The sequence below is a fragment of the Mobula hypostoma genome, chromosome 11, assembly GCF_963921235.1.
Source record: "Mobula hypostoma chromosome 11, sMobHyp1.1, whole genome shotgun sequence".
In the NCBI taxonomy this organism is placed as follows: domain Eukaryota; kingdom Metazoa; phylum Chordata; class Chondrichthyes; order Myliobatiformes; family Myliobatidae; genus Mobula; species Mobula hypostoma.
In genome coordinates this window covers 29630356-29650647 of record NC_086107.1, presented here as the reverse complement: position 1 = coordinate 29650647, position 20292 = coordinate 29630356, and positions in this window count along the sequence as shown.

Genomic DNA, 20292 nt, shown 5'->3' with positions numbered 1-20292 from the left:
CCTCACCTGGAAGGACTGTTTGGGGCCCTGAATGGTAGAGAAGAACGAGGTATAGGGGCAGGTGAAGCACTTGTTCTGTCAGCAAGGATAAATGCCAGGGGGAGATCAGTGGGGAGGGACAAATAGACAAGGGAGTCACGTACAGATCTATCCCTGCAGAAAGCAGAAAGTCGGGGTGAGAGAAAGATGTGCTTGGTGGTGGGATCCCATTGGAGATAGAGAAAGTTGCAGAGAATTTTGTGCTGGACATGGAGGCTGGTGCGGTGGTAGGTGAGGACAAGAGGAACTCTATCCCTTGTCCTCACGCTAAATAATTTCTCCTTTGGCTCCTCCCACTTCCTTCAAAACAAAAGGGGTAGCCATGTGCATTCATATGGCTCCCAGCTATGCTTGCCTGTTTGTTGGCTATGTGGAACAATCTATGTTCCAAGTCTACACTTGTGACCGACCCACACTTTTCCTATGCTACATTGACGACTGCATTGATGCTGCTTCCTGCAACTATGCTGAACACATCAACTTCATCCACTTTGCCTCCAACTCCCGCCCTGCCCTCATATTTACCTGGTCCATTTCTGACACCTCTCTCCCTTTTCTCGATCTCACTGTCTCTGTCTCTGGAGACACCTAATCTACTGATGTGTATTATAAACCCACAGACTCATACAGCTACCTGGACTATAGCTCCTCCCACCCTGTTACTTGTAAAAACCCATCCCCTTCTCTCAATTCCTCCGTCTCCGCTGCATCTACTCTCAGGATAAGACTTTTCATTCCAGAACAAAGGAGATGTCCTCCTTCTTCAAAGAAAGGGGCTTCCCTTCCTCCACCATCACCCTCAACTGCATCTCTTCCATTTCACGGAGGTCTGCTCTCACCCCATCCTTCTGCCACCCTACCAGGGATAGGGTTCCTCTTATCCTCACCTACAACCCCACCAGCTTCCACGTCCAGCACATAATTCTCCGCAACTTGCGCCATCTCCAATAGGATCCCACCACCAAGCACATCTTTCCCCCACCCCCAGTTTCTGTTTTCTGCAAGGATCGCTCCCTACGTGACTTCCTTGTCCATTCCCCACTGATCTGCCCCTGGCACTTATTCTTGCAAGCAGAACAAGTGCTTCACCTGTCCCTACACCTCTTCCCTCACTACCATTCAGGGCTCCAAACAGTCCTTCCAGGTGAGGTGACATTTCACCTGTGAGTCTGTTGGGATCATAAGCCGAGTCTGGTGCTCCTGGTGTGGCCTACTGTAGATCAGTGAGACCCAATATAGATTGGATGACTGCTTCACCAAGCACCTATGCTCCGTCCGCCAGAAAAAGCAGGATCTCCCAGTAGCCACACATTTTAATTCAGCTTCCCATTCCCATTCCGATATATCCATGACCTCCTCCACTGTTGTGATGAGGCCACACTTAGGTTGCAGGAACAACACTTTATATTCCATCTGGGTAGCCTCCAACCTGATGGCATGAACAACGATTTCTCCGGTTTCCCGAACTTCCGGTAATGCCTCCGTCAGTCCCCATCCCCTTTTCTCTCTCTCACTTTATCTCCCTGCCTGCCCAATGCCACCCTCTGGTGCTCCTCTCCGCTTTTCTTTCTTCCATGGCCTTCTGTCCTCTTCTATCAGACTCCCTCTTCTCCAGCCCTGTATCTCTTTCACCAATCAACTACCCGGCACTTTACTTCATCCCTCCCCCTCCCAGCTTCACCTATCACCTGGTGTTTCTCCCTCCCCTCACCCACCTTTTAAATCTAGACCTCCTGTCCTGCCGAAGGGTCTCAGCCCGAAACTTCGACTGTGCTCGTTTCCGTAAATGCTGCCTGGCCTGCATTTGTTATTTCTCATTGCATTTGCATGCTGAGTTTTGATAAAACCCTCAGATCCCTTTAAAGACCAATATTTCTTAATTTAGAAAATACACTATTTTACTAAACTTGCATGTTTTCATCTTTACCTACATAATTTATCTCTGTTCTTTTAATCGGTTCTGCTTCCAATTCACAGCTCAATTTCTTGCCTAGCTTCACTCAAGCTTGGACTGATTAAATCCTGAATACTTGCAAGTCTGTGATGTACATTACAGGTATAAGTAGCCGACTTCACAGCTCCAATCATCTCAGCATTGAAACAGTCTGACAAATATGCAGCATCTGCAGCTGTATCCCTTTGAGGACCAATCCCTTTGCTTATCATTGTCATGTTTATTCTGCTTTTCAACATTCACTTCTGCAGTTTCAGGAAGTTCCTTTATGACTACCCAACATGAAGGTGGGAGGACTGCTTAGATTTTCCATTGAACAAATCCTTAAGCATTTCTTTGCTGATTAAGATTTGTGTTCCCAATACCTACGCCTCCACATACCTTACAAAAAAAGAACAATTGATTTACTGTATTCAGATGCCTCATGAACAGTACTTGTATTAAAAGGTTGGACTGAATCAATAATGGATTGGATTAAAATAAGATAAATAATGAGTGTGGTAATCGGTAATCATTGATTTTATCTGACAGGAAGTACTTTGTTGCTGGTATGGCTGCAGTGTGACACAATACGAATGAATTCTTTTTACTTATCCTCTCAGCAGCATTTAACACTCAGGAACATGCAGTAGACATATTGCCCCACCAACACAATATAATGCATATTTTCTACTTCAGCATGTGGCAGCTCTGAGATTCAAGAGTGTCTGTCTACCAAGTGTACTGCACTGCAGTACAGAAGCATCGATCTGCATCAGCTCAGAAAGCAGTACCAGAGCTGGTTTAATTTGTTTTTGGTGTACATTTGGTTAATATGGAACTCATGTGCCAGAGGTTTAATACCCTGACTGTGTCTTTACTCTGAAAGAAAATCCTTCAGTTATTGTAAATACATCAGCCTCAGAGAACAATGAAGATTTGTATTTGGGACATTTCAACAATGATCATGGAGGTAATTTTCTCAGCTTCATAGATCACATATTGTTGAATGCAAACTGTTGGTATTAATATATGATGATCCTTCCCATTTATAGATGATATTCACTTAATTTGCAGGCATTGATACTGAGAGCAATAGCAAAGTAAACAATAGGATTTAATTTTTGTAAAGACCTTTGTGTCCCAGAATGACAAATCAACCATGAAAGACTGCTGATCTCAAGGAAGGCTGCCGCAAAATTCCAGGCATAAATTTCCCTTTTTCCAGCATAACATAGTCTCCGCAAAAATAATGTTATCAGCTGGCTTGAAAGGCAATTAGAATGAAGAATTTAAAAAGCAAAGAAGCTGGGAACAAAATTCTCCTTTTTTAAATGTGTTGCTTCTTAAACTTGTTACATCTTCCTGATGCTGCTGTGCAGTTCTATGCATTGTCTATTCTACACTGAGTGGGCTGCTAGGTTTTTTGAATGTTCACTTTTCAAGATGTATGAGGGGCTTAAAATGTGGGCATTTATTTGTAATTCCCTAATTACACTGGAAAGTGTGGTGGTGAGCTCTTATTTTTTAATTTTGGAAGTCTTTCAGGTGAAAGTACATCCACAGCTCAGTTTTGTGGGGAGTTCCAAGGTTTAGATCCAGCAGCACTGAAGCAAAGAATATAGTCAAGGTAAACACGAGGAATTCTGCAGATGCTGGAAGTTCAGGCAACACACATCAAAGTTGCTGGTGAATGCAGCAGGCCAGGCAGCATCTCTAGGAAGAGGTACAGTCGACGTTTCGGGCCGAGACCCATCGTCAGGACTGGCGAAGGGTCCTGACGAAGGGTCTTGGCCCAAACCGTCGACTGTACCTCTTCTTAGAGATGCTGCCTGGCCTGCTGTGAATATAGTCAAGGTGATGAGATGACTTGGAGGAGAGTCTGCAGGTAGTGTTGTTTCCTATTTCTCCTGCCTCTGTCCTTCTTGGTGTCAGGTTACAGACTTGAGAGGTTCTGTCAGAGATGCCTTGGTGAGTAACTGCAGTGCACTGTGCAGAAGATGCACACTGCAACAACAATGGAAGGACGAAATATCAGGATGGTGAATGAACTAATTTCACATAGATGGTTCCTGCAGAGCACTCAAGCCCACTGAGATGCTAGGTTAGCTCATCATTTATCTGCTCTTATTGGCTTCATAAGTTAGTGTGTTTCTTATTATATATATGTAAGAGGGTTACGTCTTTTATGTTACTGCGGAGGCTAATTAAAATGGCTTCTTTGTTATGTTATAATCGGGAATGCTTCTTTGTTATGTTAAACGCTGAGAAAGCTTTGCGCTACCAGCTTGTTGTGGGTTAGGGGCAGATAAGAGGATGTTATGAACCAATTGGGATAGTTGTTATGACATTGGTGTATCTGGAAGTGTTTGTATGCACGGGGTTTTGAGGTAGAAGGCAGGAGAGAAAGCGAGAGGATGGACCAGGTGCTGTGAGTCTGCTAACGGGGTCGGACCCCGAGCTGGGCGTTCGTCGAGGTGGGGAGACAGAGACGGACTCGTGTGGGGCGTCTGGTCGACCACCGTTGATGGTCCCAGGCGGCTGGTCGAGGTGGTCCGAGGGGTCGCAGGGTGAAGAAGAAGGTTCTTGAGCTCCAACTGTTTTGTGCACGAAGAGATTGAACTTTGATAAGTGTGGCACCTTTTATTTTCCTTTTATATTTTATTCTCTATTAATTATATAGTTCCAGTAATATCTATAAACTGTAAATCAATTAATCATATCTGGTGTAGTGTCTATTATTTGGGCGGGGTGGGGTACATCACACAGCATCCACACAAACTAATTACCCAGTTTGGCGGGGCCGAGGCTGTTTCCCTAGACGACAGCGGGCCGAGCAACCCTGAGGGAGGCCGGGGGCTGCATAGATGCACCAATAGGCTAGAAAGTTGTACTCTTGAGCCATTGGACGCGTTACATGCACAAACTAGAAAACGGTCTGAGGTTCTAAACCAGAAAAAGACCAAATTTGAAGAAATGAGAAAGGATCTAGCAAGTCTGGATTGGGACAGGTTGTTCTCCAGCAAGGATGTGATTGATAAGTGGGAGACCTTCAAAGGAGAAATTTTGAGAGAGCAGAGTTTGTATGTTCCTATCAAGATTAAAGGCAAAGTGAATAAGAATTGTGTTCGTCCATCGTCAACTTCAATGAGGACCTCGATACCAATATGATGGTGTCAAGACTAGTGCAAGATTTGGATTTAAGTGAGGGAGAGTTGCACAGCATCAGCCTCGCTCTCTCTTCCCAATTCCCATCTGGGTCCAGTGGCAAGACAGAGTCTAGACGGCTGGAGATGGAACGAGGTGCAGTGGATGACCAGGACGTCTTCTGTGTCTTGTCCTGCTCTACACGTTCCATGACGCTTGCAGAGACTGCCTTCTTGACCGTTGGACCTTTCATTGGTCTCGTCCGCTCAATCCACTGGAGTTTGTCTTCACACGCTGGGATAGAAACTCCCTATCTCACCGAGGGTTTGAGACCTGTCAGTTACCCTCACCTGGTTTAGCCGGCTTGTCAAAGCGGTTGCCCGGGGTACGGCCGCTGTTACATGCAAGCAGCTACGGGGAGCCACAGGTGAGAGCTGAGTGTCAGGAGGGGACTAAAGGTGAGCTAACCGCCTTGAAAAGGACGCGACATGTTCCCTCCACCAGAGGTGCTACCCCTCCCTGACACCCCATACACCCCACCAAAGCTTTAGAATGCAAATGAAGACTAAACTTATTAGCATTAATCCTATCAAGGCATTCTTCATTTAATAATAACTATAGATTCATGGTTCTGAGAATCGTAGAATCGTAGAGCTCAGAAATGGGCCTGTTTGCTTGTATTCATTTACTCTTTTCCTCTACAAATACTTGTCCAGATGTCTTCAAAATGTTGCAATTGAATCTGCATCCACTACTTCCTCTGGCATTTCATTCTAAATATTCACCACCATCTGTGGGAAATACTTGTCCATCTATTATCCCTCTCTCACCCTAAGCCAGTGTCCTTTAGATCTGGTTGAAGGGAAGGCAGTGGATGTTGTCTACATGGACTTCAGTAAGGCCTTTGACAAGGTCCCGTATGGGAGGTTAGTTAGGAAGATTCAGTCGCTAGGTATACATGGAGAGGTAGTAAATTGGATTAGACATTGGCTGAATGGAAGAAGCCAGAGAGTGGTAGTGGAGGATTGCTTCTCTGAGTGGAGGCCTGTGACTAATGGTATGCCACAGGGATCAGTGCTGGGTCCATTGTTATTTGTCATCTATATCAATGATCTGATGATAATGTGGTAAATTGGATCATCAAATTTGCTGATGATACAAAGATCGGAGGTGTAGTGGGCAGTGAGGAAAGTTTTCAAAGCTTGCAGAGGGATTTGGACCAGCTGGAAAAATGGGCTGAAAAATGGCAGATGGATTTTAATACAGACAAGTGTGAGGTATTGCACTTTGGAAGGACAAACCAAAGTAGAACATATAGGGTAAATGGTAAGGCACTAAGGAGTGCAGTAGAACTGAGGGATCTGGGAACACAGATACAAAATTCCCTAAAAGTGGCCTTATAGGTAGATAGGGTCGTAAAGAGAGCTTTTGGTACATTGGCCTTTATTAATCAAAGTATTGAGTATAAGAGCTGGAATGTTATGATGAGGTTGTATAAGGCATTGGTGAGGCCGAATCTGGAGTATTGTGTTCAGTTTTGGTCACCAAATTATAGGAAGGATATAAATAAGGTTGAAAGAGTGCAGAGAAGGTTCACAAGGATGTTGCCAGGACTTGAGAAACTGAGTTACAGAGAAAAGTTAAATTGGTTAGGACTTTATTCCCTGGAGTGTAGAAGAATGAGGGGAGATTTGATAGAGGTATATAAAATTATGATGGGTATAGATAAAGTGAATGCAAGCAGGCTTTTTACACTGAGGCTGGGGGAGAAAAAAAAACAGAGGACATGGGTTAAGGGTGAAGGGGGAAAAGTTTAAAGGGAACATTAGCGGGGGCAGCTTCTTCACACAGAGAGTGGTGGGGGTGTGGAATGGGCTGCCAGATGAAGTGGTAAATGCGGGCTCACTTTTAACATTTAAGAAAAACTTGGACAGGTACATGGATGGGAGGTGTATGGAGGGACATGGGCCATGTGCAGGTCAGTGGGACCAAGCAGAAAAATGGTTCAGCACAGCCAAGAAGGGCTAAAAGGCCTGTTTCTGTGCTGTAATGTTCTATGGTTCTATGGTTCTAAACTGTCATGGAGAAGTGATCCTTTCACTTACTAGTTTGAATGCAGAGATTGACACAGAGTGATGATATCAGAGGTGTTGATGTAGATCTGGATGGTTTGTTGACTATTCTCGCTCATGAAGCAGGTATGGGCAGTTGACCCCATTTAGTTAATAAAGGACAACTAAGTCAAAGTCAAAGTAAATTTATTGTTAAGGTATGCATATGTCACCATGTACTACCTTGAGATTCATTTTCATGAAGGCTTTTCCAGGAAATTAAAGAAATACAACAGAAATTATGAAAACACTGTACAAAGGCAAAGATTGGGAAACCACCAATACTGAGAACATGAGTGGAAGAATCATTGAAGTGGATCTGTAGGTAGTAGAATCAGTTCAGAGTTGAGGTGAATAAAGTTATCTACACTGAAATATAACAGCCATAAGGTGTAATGGATTCCCGGAGAAACATGCGATCCTCACAAAATTCTTCCTCTGATATATCTATCAAGACCAAAAGAAATGGAGGCAGCTCTAACTGGCAAGTGATATTCAGTGACAACGTTTTCTGCTGCTGTGGCAGCAGATTGTGAGATGTCACTACTATTTCCAGCTTTTGCCTGCACTTGACCACCACATAAAGGTTTATCATGTTTGTCACTTAATGGATGTAAAACAATAGAGTAGAAGGCCATTGCTGTGCTATAGAGATGACATGAAAATATTGGCCACTTTGAGAGAAATTGGCAAATCAAACATTGGTCATATTTATTTATTGTGAGCAGTTTAGGGCCACCTATCTGAGAAAGGATGTGCTAATATTGGAGAGGGTCCAGAGGATGTTCACAAGAATGATCCTAGGAATGAAAGTGTTAACGAACAGTACTGAGCAAAAAGTTTGGACACATATATATATATATATATATATATATATATATATATATATATATATATATAGATAGATAGCTAGGGTGCCTGAGAGTTTTGCACAGTACTGCAGCAATTTCATGCATTATGTTGTACTGCTGTTGCAAAAAAATCAAATTTCATGACACGTGCGAGTGATAATAAACCCGAGTCTGATATGGATCTCTATTGTGGGAAAGGAGCAGGGAAAGCTGAATCATGGTCAGGAAAAGGGGAAGTGTGTGTGGGGGGGGGCGTGAGTGGTAAGCTCCAGAGAGACATTCTATAATGATTAATAAACCAATTGTTTGGAATCAAATCACCTTGCCTGGTGTCTCAAGACTGGCTGTGTCTACATCCGTGCCTCCCACCATTCCGGGCACTCCTTCTCTGACATCTGTCCTACTCCTTTCCATAGCAGTCCACCCTCAATTTTCCCAACATCCTTTGCTCCTGCCAGATTTACAAACTTGCTTTCTGTTCCACATTGACCAGTGCAGCACTGTGCAAAAGTCTTAGTCTCTCTAGCTCTATATATGAGCCTAAGATACATTAATGTATGAGGAGCATTTGATGTCTCTGGACCTGTACTCACTGGAGTTTAGAAGAATGGGGCAGAATTTCATTGAAACTTTTCAAATATTGAAAGGGTTAGGTAGAGTAGATGTTTCCAATAGCGGGTGCCCGGGACAAAACAGGACAAAGCTTCAGAATATAAGAATGTCCCTTTGGAACAGAGATGAGGAGGAATTTATTTAGCCAGAGAGTGGTGAATCTGTGGAGTTCATTACCACAGATGACTGTGGTGACCACGTCAGTGAGTTTATTTAAAGCGGAGCTTAATAGGTCCTTGATTACTAAGGGGATCAAAGGCTCTGGAGAGAAAGCAGAAGAATGGGGTTGAAAGGAATAATAAATCAGCCATGATCAAATGGTGGATCAAACTCAATGGGCTGAATGGCCTGATTCTGCTCCTATGTCTTATGGTTGTATGAAATTCTGAATGAAGCACGTATTCTTCATTGAGATTTAAGTAGAAAAAATACCACCTGAAAAGAATGAAAAAGTGTAGCCTTCAACTGAAAGATTCTCTTTCCACCATCCACCTTTCTTGTCGAGCTTGTCCTGCTCTGCGTGCCCTCTGCTCAATCTTCCAGTCTTGCTGTATTATAAAGGGAATGTGTACGAACAAACCCATCTCAGAGAGCAACACGTTTTTACAAAAGTCGTGTCAGTAAAAAGCCCTTTAGCACTTGATACCCCATGGAACATGACAGCTTAAGTAACTCTAGAGAGCACTGAACACTTGCAGAATTATAGCTACAGGCAGCAGAAATTAATCATCAAACAACCTGTAAGATGTTAACGACCTCTTTAAAAATTTAGATGCTGGGGTGGAGCTTCCTTCCTGCGGCTGAATGAGTGCTCAACTGTGCAAGGTTAAGAAAGATATTAGCTGGAATATTAAACTACAAAAGAACAGTGTGATTGCAAAGTTAACATTACATTCTGACTGATATCATGATTTGTCTGCTGTTCATTTTCCAGCAAACATTTAGGCACAGTGGCAAATATATTCCTCACCTATACAGTGTCCAATGTAATTCACCCAACAATGTTTTTGATGATGGAAGGCACCAATCTGGTCTGCTGAAACTTAAAATAATCTCAACTTCCTTCCAATGGTATCTTGCAAAAGATTTATCCAACATCAGTAAAGCAGATATGATGATTGTTATTACAATATAAAGGCTCCAAGATTGTGTGGATGGTGGGTATTAATATAAGTGATAACTTGTCTTCAAAAAAAATGTTCAAATGGAAACTCCAAGCAGTAAACAAACTTTTCTTGTAATATATTATAATATTATTTTGTGACTGTAGGTGCTAATATTATTTTGTGAAGCACGGGCTATCATAACTACATGTGCTCTGTGCTGTGTGTGAGACTGTGTGTACTGTGTTTTACACCTTGGTTCCAGAAGAATGTTGCTTCATTTAGCTGTATATATGTGTATGATTGAATGACAATTAAACTTAAACTTGAACTTTTTAAATTAAAGGACAACTTAGTAAATAAATGATCCTGTCTGCAGAACACAGGTTACTGGCTGACAGCAAGAGCCCACTCAAGATTTAGTGTTTGTAGACTGTCATGACCGCGGGACGTTCTCATATGCTTTGGCCGAACATAAGAAAAAGCTGTTATACCTATTGGCTTACATCAAACCAGCTATCAAATGCTCTCAGAAAAATCATTATGTTCAATGTGACAAAGATTAGGAAAGAATCTAGACCAGACTGATTATTTTGTCATTTGATATAGCAAACATAGTTATAAGCGTATTTACTCTGTCAATCAATAATTTATCTACCCAGAGAGTCAGCCCTCACAATATTAACTTTGAGTGTTTGGTGTTTCCATCCTCAGAAGGTTTAAATTTAAATTAATCTTTATCTATTTAAATTATCATCCCCCAGCAAAGGTGTTTGTGCGCTTACAGATGTTTTGTTAGTTACAATGTGCTCCCTTTCTAAATATTTAATTCAAAGGAACTATTTTCTGGACTTAATGTATAGAAGTAAACTACATAGAGAGTCATAGGATCATAGATCTATACAGCATGGAAACAGCCCTGTGAAGGAGAGTACTCGGTAAATGCACTCCTTACACACATACATTTACACACACATACACACACACATTGCCTTCTCATTCAGCTGCCCTTGCCCTGAGTGTGCTCACTTCAGTGTCTTCCCTGGTATATTCTCATAGTAAGTCCTAAACTGAACTGATGGGCTTGCGTTGACTGTTTGGTGCCTTTCCTGCCATACATGGCGGAAGATTCCATTTCTTTTGTAATGGAGATGTGTAAACGTATGTATGTTGTTTGTATTCTGTGTTTTTGTTTATTTTGTAATATGATTCTAACTAAATTGTGGGGTGCATCATACTCTAATACATGGGTAGTGTTGTTAACATTGTGGGTAATTGAACTTGGCATGTCCTGGTGCCCAATAAACCAGGCTCATTGCTCTCAGTAGGAGAGGGAGATGAGGGCTGTCAGGAGTTCACACTGACAAGAATATAAGTATGGAGCTATTTTGTGTTTTCTGGCAGGTATCTATTAGCAGTTTTCTTTTCACTATTTTAGCTAATTTTTTTAAGTGTAATTTTTGACACATCTAATTAACACACTTGCACTAAAGTGCTAAGCAACTCCAGCCATTTTCCCTTTGGTCATAACCCACGTATCTAACACAGACCCTGTGGCTGAAGAAGTCCATACTGACTACGATGCCCACCAAGCTCATCCCAATTTCCAACGTTGGGCCATATCTCTATAAGCCCCACCCCCTCCTTGTACCAATCTAAGTGCTTCTTAAATGATACTATTGTACCATCCTCCATCTCTTCCTCTGGCAGCTCGTTCCATATACCCATCACCCTCTATGTGAAGAAGTTGCCTCTTTGCTCCCTTTTAAATATTACCCCTCTCACTCTAAATCTATGTTCCCCCCCCCCATTTATGGTCTACACTGGTGAAAAGATGTTTACCATCCACATTACTGTATCTCAGCCTCACATAATTTTAAACATTTCTATATGGTTGGGCTCCATCTCCTACATTACAAGGAATAATGACCTAGCCTGTCCAACCTCTCCATGTAACATAGGCCCTCCTGTCATAGCAACATCTTTATAAATCTACCCTGCACTCTTTCCTATACAAGTTGGCCAAAACTCTACACAGTACTCTAAATGTCTAACTGATCACTTATACATTTGCAATATTATGTCCCATCTGCTATAATCAGTGTCCTCATTGATAAAGGCCAGTGTGCTAAACATCATTCTTCATCACCGTGTCAGTCTGTGATATCACTCTCAACGAACTACGCACTTTGACTCCTAGGTTTCTCTGTTCCATTAAGTCACTGGTGTGCTGACATTCATAGTGTAAATCCCACACTAGTTTTGCTTTCCAAAATGCATGATATTTCACTTGGTTAAGTTAAACTCCATTTTCCACTCCTTGGGTCACTACCCCAACTGATCAAGAACGCCTTGTAATCTATGATACTCTTAACTGATCAATAATCTCTTGTGATCTGTGATAACTTCATCCGCTATTGACATCACTTTCTAATTTCATGTCATCCTCAGTCTTATTAACTAAGCCTTGTGTATTTGCATCCAAATCAAATATATAAGCTGTTACAGGTATTAACTCTCAGCACTAGTGATCAGTTAGGCACAGAGATAATCTGCATTTACTAACTTTTATTGGCTCAGCTAACAAACACGTGAATTTACAAAACTATGTACCTATGTGCAGACCCACTAGGCTTCTGAAGCCCTCAATGGACAGTCAAAGAATAGAAAAGGTAACACCAGGCTTGGTTACTTGAGTTATGTGCTACTTGAGTTACTGTCACCTTCCTGCCAGCTTGAACCGGTCAATAACAAAGCATTTTCATCCATAGAATTGACCCTCACTCAATGTATTTTTGGGGGTTTTGCACCATTCTTTGTAAACTCTAGAGGCTGTTCAGTGTGCAAGTCCCAGGAAATCAGCAGTTTCTGAGACACTCAAATCACCCAGTCTGGCACCAACAATCATTCCACAGTCAAAGTCACTTAGATCACATTTTTCCCCATTCTGATGTTCGGTCTGGACAACAACTGAACTTGGTTATGCATTGAATTGCTGCCACCTGATTGGCTGATTAGATATTTGCATTATTGAGCAGGTGTACAGGTGTACCTGATAAAGTGGCCACTAATTTTCTTAGACAAGGAGCCCAAAACTGCTCACAGTGCAGTCTGACCAATACCTTATAAAGTCTCAGCATCTTATCCTTACTATTATATTCTATTCCTCTGAAAATTAATGTTAACATTGCACTTGACTTTCTTACCACTGTCTCAACCTGCAAGTTAACCTTTAAAGAATCCTGCACAATGACTCCCAAGACCCTTACCACCTCTGATTTTTGAATTTGCTCCCAGTTTAGAAAATAGTCTACACCATTTTCATGACATGACCATGCACTTTCCTACACTACCTTCCATGCACCACCACTTTGCCTATTCTCACAATCTGTCCAACTCCTTCTGCAGACTCCCTGCTTCCTCAAAATTAACTGCCCTCTACTTAAGATTGTATCATCTGCTGACTTGGCCACAAAGCCACCAATTCTGTCATACAAATCTTTGATATATAACCTGAAAAAAGAAGACCCAATACTGGCCTCCCATGGAACACCACTTGTTACTGGCAGCCAAACAGAATGGTCTCACCTTATTCTGACTCTTTGCCTTCTACCAATCAGCCAATCCTCTCTCCATGCTAGTATCTTTCCTGTAACACCATGGGCTCATATCTTTTTAAGTAGCCTCTTGTGTAGTACCTTGTCAAAGGCCTTCTGAAAATCCACGTAGACAACACCAGTATCTGCAGATTTCCTCGTGTTTGCATTTTTAAATCCATTGACTCTCCTTTATCTGTCCTGCCTGTTATTTACTCGAAAAAAATTCCAACAGATTTGTCAAGCAAGATTTCCCCTTTAGGAGACATTATGATAATTGCTTTAGCCATAGTACCTTCATTTTCAAAAAAATGAAGTGGGAAAATATCCCAGCTCCTATCTTTTTCTTTTGATTATTCCCTGGAGTTACAAAATGTAACAGAGGCAACAAGGAAGTTTAGAAACAAACCCGAGAAGACTACCAATCTGTGGAAGTGCAGCATGCTTTCCTTGGAAGGAAAGAAAGACTTTTGAGTTAAAAAGCTAACAAGCAATGGGTATGGCCAAAGGTTCATAAACAGTGAGTACAGGGTGATTATAATAAATAAATAAATAGATAAATAAATAAAAGCTAAAATAGCTGGCTAATCAGAAAGATAGGTATGTTTGATTGCACAACTTATAACTGAATTGCGTATACTGAATGAATTGAGCAGTATTTTGAAGCAAATAAAATAGCCAAAGAAAAACCAGGGCAATGGGGGCAAAAGCATGCAGATTATTTAGAAGGTTAAATGCCCCAAACAAACCAGCCAAAATGAGATTTGTTGATATTGTGAGCATAACACAGAAACATTTAGAACACAAACCATTGTTTATTGCAGAACACTTTAAGTTTCGTAAGTGGAATTAAAAGGAAGGGGAGTCCACTTCAACTTGCATGGCTGAATTGAAGAAATTATCTGAGCACTATCAGTTCAGTGATTGGCTTATTGAGGCAATGAGAGATAATTTATTTTGTGGAACCTTGCAAACAAACATTCAAAAACAGCTCCTAACTGAAGCACAAGTCATATTTAAAAGAGCAGTTGAAACTGCCGTATCAATGGAAACTGCAATTAGAATCAGTATTGAAAATGTGTGTGAACAAAATTGCAATGTATAAACAGAAGCCTCCATGGCCAAACAAATGGCGTTACCATTGTACCATGGACTTACATACACCAGGCCAATGTAGGCTAAAAGGTGAAAGTTGCAGAAAATGTAAAGAACATGCTGGACAGACAAAAATGAATGGACTACACAGTGAAGAGAAAAAGCTAAAAAATGAAGTTGCAGTTTCAAAAAGAGTGTTAATCTGCATGCAGTTGATGAAAAATCTGATAATGGTGAGAGAGACAAAAGACTGAGTAGCTGTGAGATTTAAATGTGAAAACTTACAAGAGACTAGCAAATTATTTACACCAGAAATGAATGGCAAATTAATTGAAATAGAATTGGACACAGGCAAAATCATTTTGAACAACACTTCAAAGATACTGAACTGAAGCTTGCAGATATCCAACCAACAACTTATTCTGAGAAAAGGTAAGGTGTCATGGTTCGGTCCGTGAAGTCCGCATTTTCACAGTCCGGTCCATGGACTTAGGACTCCAGGTCTTCCAGCTGTCCCTTGTTTGACTAAATCAAAGGCACCTGATTCCCAGCTTTGGGCTTGAATATAAGTAGCCTTGGGATTGAGTATGGGCTGCTGGTTTGTCTTTTCAGTCCCCCTTGGAGCAACCTGCTGATGGAAGGCTAGTGAAACCATTTGTGACCTCTAGGCCTGTTTGGAGGACCACTGCTTCATGGAGCCTTATTGCCACTCGTTGGAGTAGTCTTTGTGGTATGGATTTGGCTGTTTCCCGGGCCAGCTGAGTGGCTGCCAGCTACTCCGAGCTAGGTAGGGATCTGACTGTTTCCTTAGCCAGCTGAGGTTGCTGGCCGAACTGAGACTCGGAGCTTCCCCGGAGCAGAGATGGAACTGTCTGTCATTCTTTGGTGTTTGTCTCTTCTTGTCCTTGCCTCTGTGGGGTAAGCCAGGCCGTTTTGCCATTGCCCTGCAGGGGGATCTGTCTTGTCTTATCCTTGCCTCTGTTGGGTAAGTCTGGCTGTTCTGCCGATACCTGATGGAGAGATCTATCTCACCTTGGTGTGGAGATGAAGTTGAGTCCCGGCTTGTCATAGGATAAGTCCCAGCTCTATGTCTATGTTCTGTCCTGTCTCATGTTAGTGTTGTGTTAAAGAAGAGTCCTGGCTTTTCGAAGGATAAGTCCCGTCTCTATGTTGATGTTCGTTTCCCAGTCTGTCTCTCAACTCCAGCTTCCAAGTTATCAGCCTCCGCATTTCAAGATGAAGATCTCACAGCCAAGCTCCAAGAACCCAAGCCTCAAGGATCCTGCAGCCAAGCTCCAAGAACCCAAGCCTCGAGGATCCCAAGCCAAGCTCCAAGAATCCAAGCCTTCAGGATCCCTAGCTAAGCTCAAGACCCAAGACCCCAGCCTGCAGCCAAGCTCAAGACCCAAGACCCCAAGCCTCAAGAATCCCAAGCCAAGCTCAAGACCCAAGACACCAAGCCTTGAGGATCCCAAGCCAAGCTCAAGACCCAAAACCCCAAGCCTCGAAGATCCCAAGCCAAGCTCAAGACCCAAAACCCCAAGCCTCGAAGATCCCAAGCCAAGCTCAAGACCCAAGACCACAAGCCTCAAGGATCCCAAGCCAAGCTCAAGACCCAAGACCCCAAGCCTCAAGGATCCCAAGCCAAGCTCAAGAACCAAGACCCCAGCCTCAAGCCATGTCATGACCTTGCCTGGTTCTGGGGTCTGAGCCCGAGGCAAGACCCAGATTCTGGGTCCTTGTCCAGTCTCGGGCTCAGAGTCCGAGCCTTGTCTTGTCTCCAAGCTCAGGCCTCTAGACCCCAGCCACATCCTGTCCTGAAGCCATGTCATGACCTTGCCTGGTTCCGGGGTCCGAGCTTGAGGCAAGAGCCAGGTTCTATATCCTTGTCCAGTCTCGGGCTCGGAGTCCTAGCCTTGTCTCTTAGTCCATGGTTCCTAGTCCTGGTCCCGCTTTCCCTAGCCCAACTCTGCGTTCTTGTCCCTGCTCCTTGCCTGAATTCTGTCATATCCCTACTCTAGTCAAGTCCTGTTCCTTGTACTTCAGTGTCTGTGTCTTGCATTTGGGTCCATTCCCAGCACCCCATTGTGACATATGGCCTGTAGGAATGACGTTCATAACAATGAAATACACAACCAACAAGCCACATTGGGCTAATATGTGGTTAAATACAGGAGGGTCAGTAATGTGGGGTGGTGACTGGCTGACACAACTACAACTGAATTTGAGATTCATCCACCATTTGCATGCCGCATCTCCTGCAATCGAGAAAACTGAAAGTAGATTTAGAAAGATACTTGATAATGTCACAGGAATGTTCAAAAATGGCATTGGAAAGCTCAAACATATTAAGGGTAAAATAAATGAAAAAGGCTGTCCAGTTTTTTATACCATCTGTAATAAAGTAGCCAGTGAACTGATCACATGGAGGCTGAAGGAACTCTTTCCAAGGTGGAGTGGATCCCATGGGCAACAACAGTGGTCCCAGTGGTTAAAAAGGCTTGGTCAGTCAGGATATGTGGTGATTTTAAGGACACCAACTCAGTACTGAAAAAAGATCAGTACCCTCTACACAGGATAGAGGATATCACTGTAAACCTTTCTGGAGTGAAACTCTTCAGCAAAGTGGATTTAGCTGAGGCTTATTTACAGATGGAAATAGAAGAAGACTCCGAAGTGTTTCTCACCATAAACACTCACAATGGGTTTTATTGCTATTATAGGCAGGAAACTATGGACCAGGTGCAGCAAGGCTGTCCAGACACTCATTGTTACCAGTGAGAATGACAAGGAACATCTCCGAAATGTCAAAACTGTTTTTAAAATGATTAAAATATTATGGGCTCAGAGCATGATGTGACATGTGTGAATTCTTTAAACTAAGCGTCACTTACTGTGATCACTTACCATTGATGCACAAGCATTACACAATTTTGTTGAGAAAATTCAAGCAGTGGTGGATTTCCAAAGACCAAAGGAGATGTCACAGTGCATTCTTTTTAGGATTTGTCAAGAACTATAACAAGTTCCTTACAAGCTTTGCTACTGTGCTCCACCCTTTGAACTACAGATCAGGAAGAAATAGCAATGGGCAAAGCAGTGTCAGGTGACTGTCGTAAAGGTAAAAAGAAGTGGTGATATCATTCACTGTACTCACATATTATGACCTCATCATCTATTGAAGCTTGCCTGTGACATCTCACCTTATGGCATAAGTGCAGTTATGTCACATGTTATGAGTGATAGAAGCGAACACCCTATAGCCTTTGAATCACGTTCTCGTATCACTGCAGAGAAAAATTGTGCACAGATTGACAGATGCCTTGAATCTGGTTTGGGGTGTAAAACCTTTCATCCAGTACTTGTATGGGAGAGAGTATACCCTCATGCTCGATCATTAATCACTAGTGTCCATTTTCAATCCACTGAAGGACACACTAACAACAGCAGCACATATTCAGAGATGGGCTCTGTTTCTTGGAGGACAAAATTACCAGATGGAATTCACGAGGATGACTAATCATAGAAATGCTGTTGGGTTGTCCTGTTTACCCTTGGGAAAAGACATAACTGAACAATTTCCAAAAGAGGACACTCCTTGACATATTCTTCACAAATGAAAATCAGAAGTCTCCCTACAATAGCAGAGAAGATCCAAAAGGAAACCAGAAAAAAAAGCACACTGTCTCAGGTCTGCATGCCAACGTAAAATGGCTGGAATTTGCAGCAGAAACTTCAATTCTGCCATTTTTACCTGCAGTGTGATGAACTTGCCCTTGATGGCAGTTGCCTTATGTGTGGATTGAGAGCTGTTATACCATCCAAGTCGATAGCTAAAGTGATGAAGGAGCTACATGCCATATGACCATAAGACCATAAGACAAAGGAGCAGAAGTAGACCATTCGGCCCATCAAGTCTGCTCCGCCATTTTATCATGAGCTGATCCATTTTCTCCTATTTAGTCCCACTCCCCTGCCTTCTCACCATAACCTTTGATGCCCTGGCTACTCAGATACCTATCAATCTCTGCCTTAAATACACCCAGTGACTTGGCCTCCACTGCTGCCCGTGGCAACAAATTCCATATATTCACCACCCTCTGACTAAAAAAATTTCTTCGCACTTCTGTTCTGAAAGGGCGCCCTTTAATCCTTAAGTCATGCCCCCTCGTACTAGACTCCCCCATCATGGGAAACAACTTTGCCACATCCACTCTGTCCATGCCTTTTAAGATTCAAAATGTTTCTATGAGGTCTCCCCTCATTCTTCTAAACTCCAAGGAATACAGTCCAAGAGCAGACAACGTTCCTCATATGTTAACCCTCTCGTTCCCGGAATCATTCTAGTGAATCTTCTCTGTACCCTCTCCAAGGTCAGCACATCCTTTCTTAAACAAGGAGACCAAAACTGCCCACAGTACTCCAAGTGAGGTCTCACCAGCACCTGATAGAGCCTCAACATCACATCCCTGCTCCTATACTCTATTCCTCTAGAAATGAATGCCAACATTGTATTCACCTTCTTCACTACTGACTCAACCTGGAGGTTAACTTTAAGGGTATCCTGTACGAGGACTCCCAAGTCCCGTTGCATCTCAGAACTTTGAATTCTTTCCCCATTTAAATAATAGTCTGCCCGTTTATTTTTTCTGCTAAAGTGCATAACCATACACTTTCCAACATTGTACTTCATTTGCCACTTCTCTGCCCATTCTTCCAATCTATCCAAGTCTCTCTGCAGACTCTCCATTTCCACAGCACTACCGGCCCCTCCACCTATCTTCGTACCGTCAGCAAACTTAGCCACAAAGCCATCTATTCCATAATCTAAATCGTTGATGTACAATGTAAAAAGAAGCGGCCCCAACAGTGATCCCTGCGGAACACCACTGGTAACCGGCACCCAACAAGAATAGGATCCCTTTATTCCCACTCTCTGTTTCCTGCCAATCAGCCAACGCTCTATCCACGTATGTAACTTTCCCGTAATTCCCTGGGCTCTTATCTTGTTAAGTAGCCTCATGTGTGGCACCTTGTCAAAGGCCTTCTGAAAATCCAAATATACAACATCCACTGCATCTTCCTTGTCTAGCCTACTGGTAATTTCCTCAAAAAATTGTAAAAGGCTTGTCAGGCAGGATTTTCCTTTAAGGAATCCATGCTGAGCTGCCTATCTTGTCATATGCCTCCAGGTACTCTGTAACCTCATCCTTGACAATCGACTCCAACAACTTCCCAACCACAGATGTCAAGCTAACAGGTCTATAATTTCCTTTTTGCTTCCTTGCCCCCTTCTTAAATAGCGGAGTGACATTTGCAATCTTCCAGTCCTCCGGAACCATGCCAGAATCTATCGACTTTTGAAAGATCATCGCTAACGTCTCCACAATCTCCACAGCTACTTCCTTCAGAACACGAGGGTGCATTCCATCTGGTCCAGGAGATTTATCTACCTCTAGCCTATTCAGCTTCCTGAGTACTTTCTCTGTCGTAATTGTGACTGCGCACACTTCTCTTCCCTGCCACCCTTGAGTGTCCGGTATACTGCTGTCTTCCTCAGTGAAGACTGATGCAAAATACTTGTTCAGTTCCTCTGCCATCTCCTCATCTCCCATTACAATTTCTCCAGCATCATTTTCTATTGGTCCTATATCTACTCTCACCTGTCTTTTACTCTTTATATACTTGAAAAAAGCTTTTAGTATCCTCTTTGATATTATTTGCTAGCTTCCTTTCATAGTTAATCTTTTCTCTCTTAATGACCTTCTTGGTTTCCTTTTGTAAGGTTTTAAAAACTTCCCAATT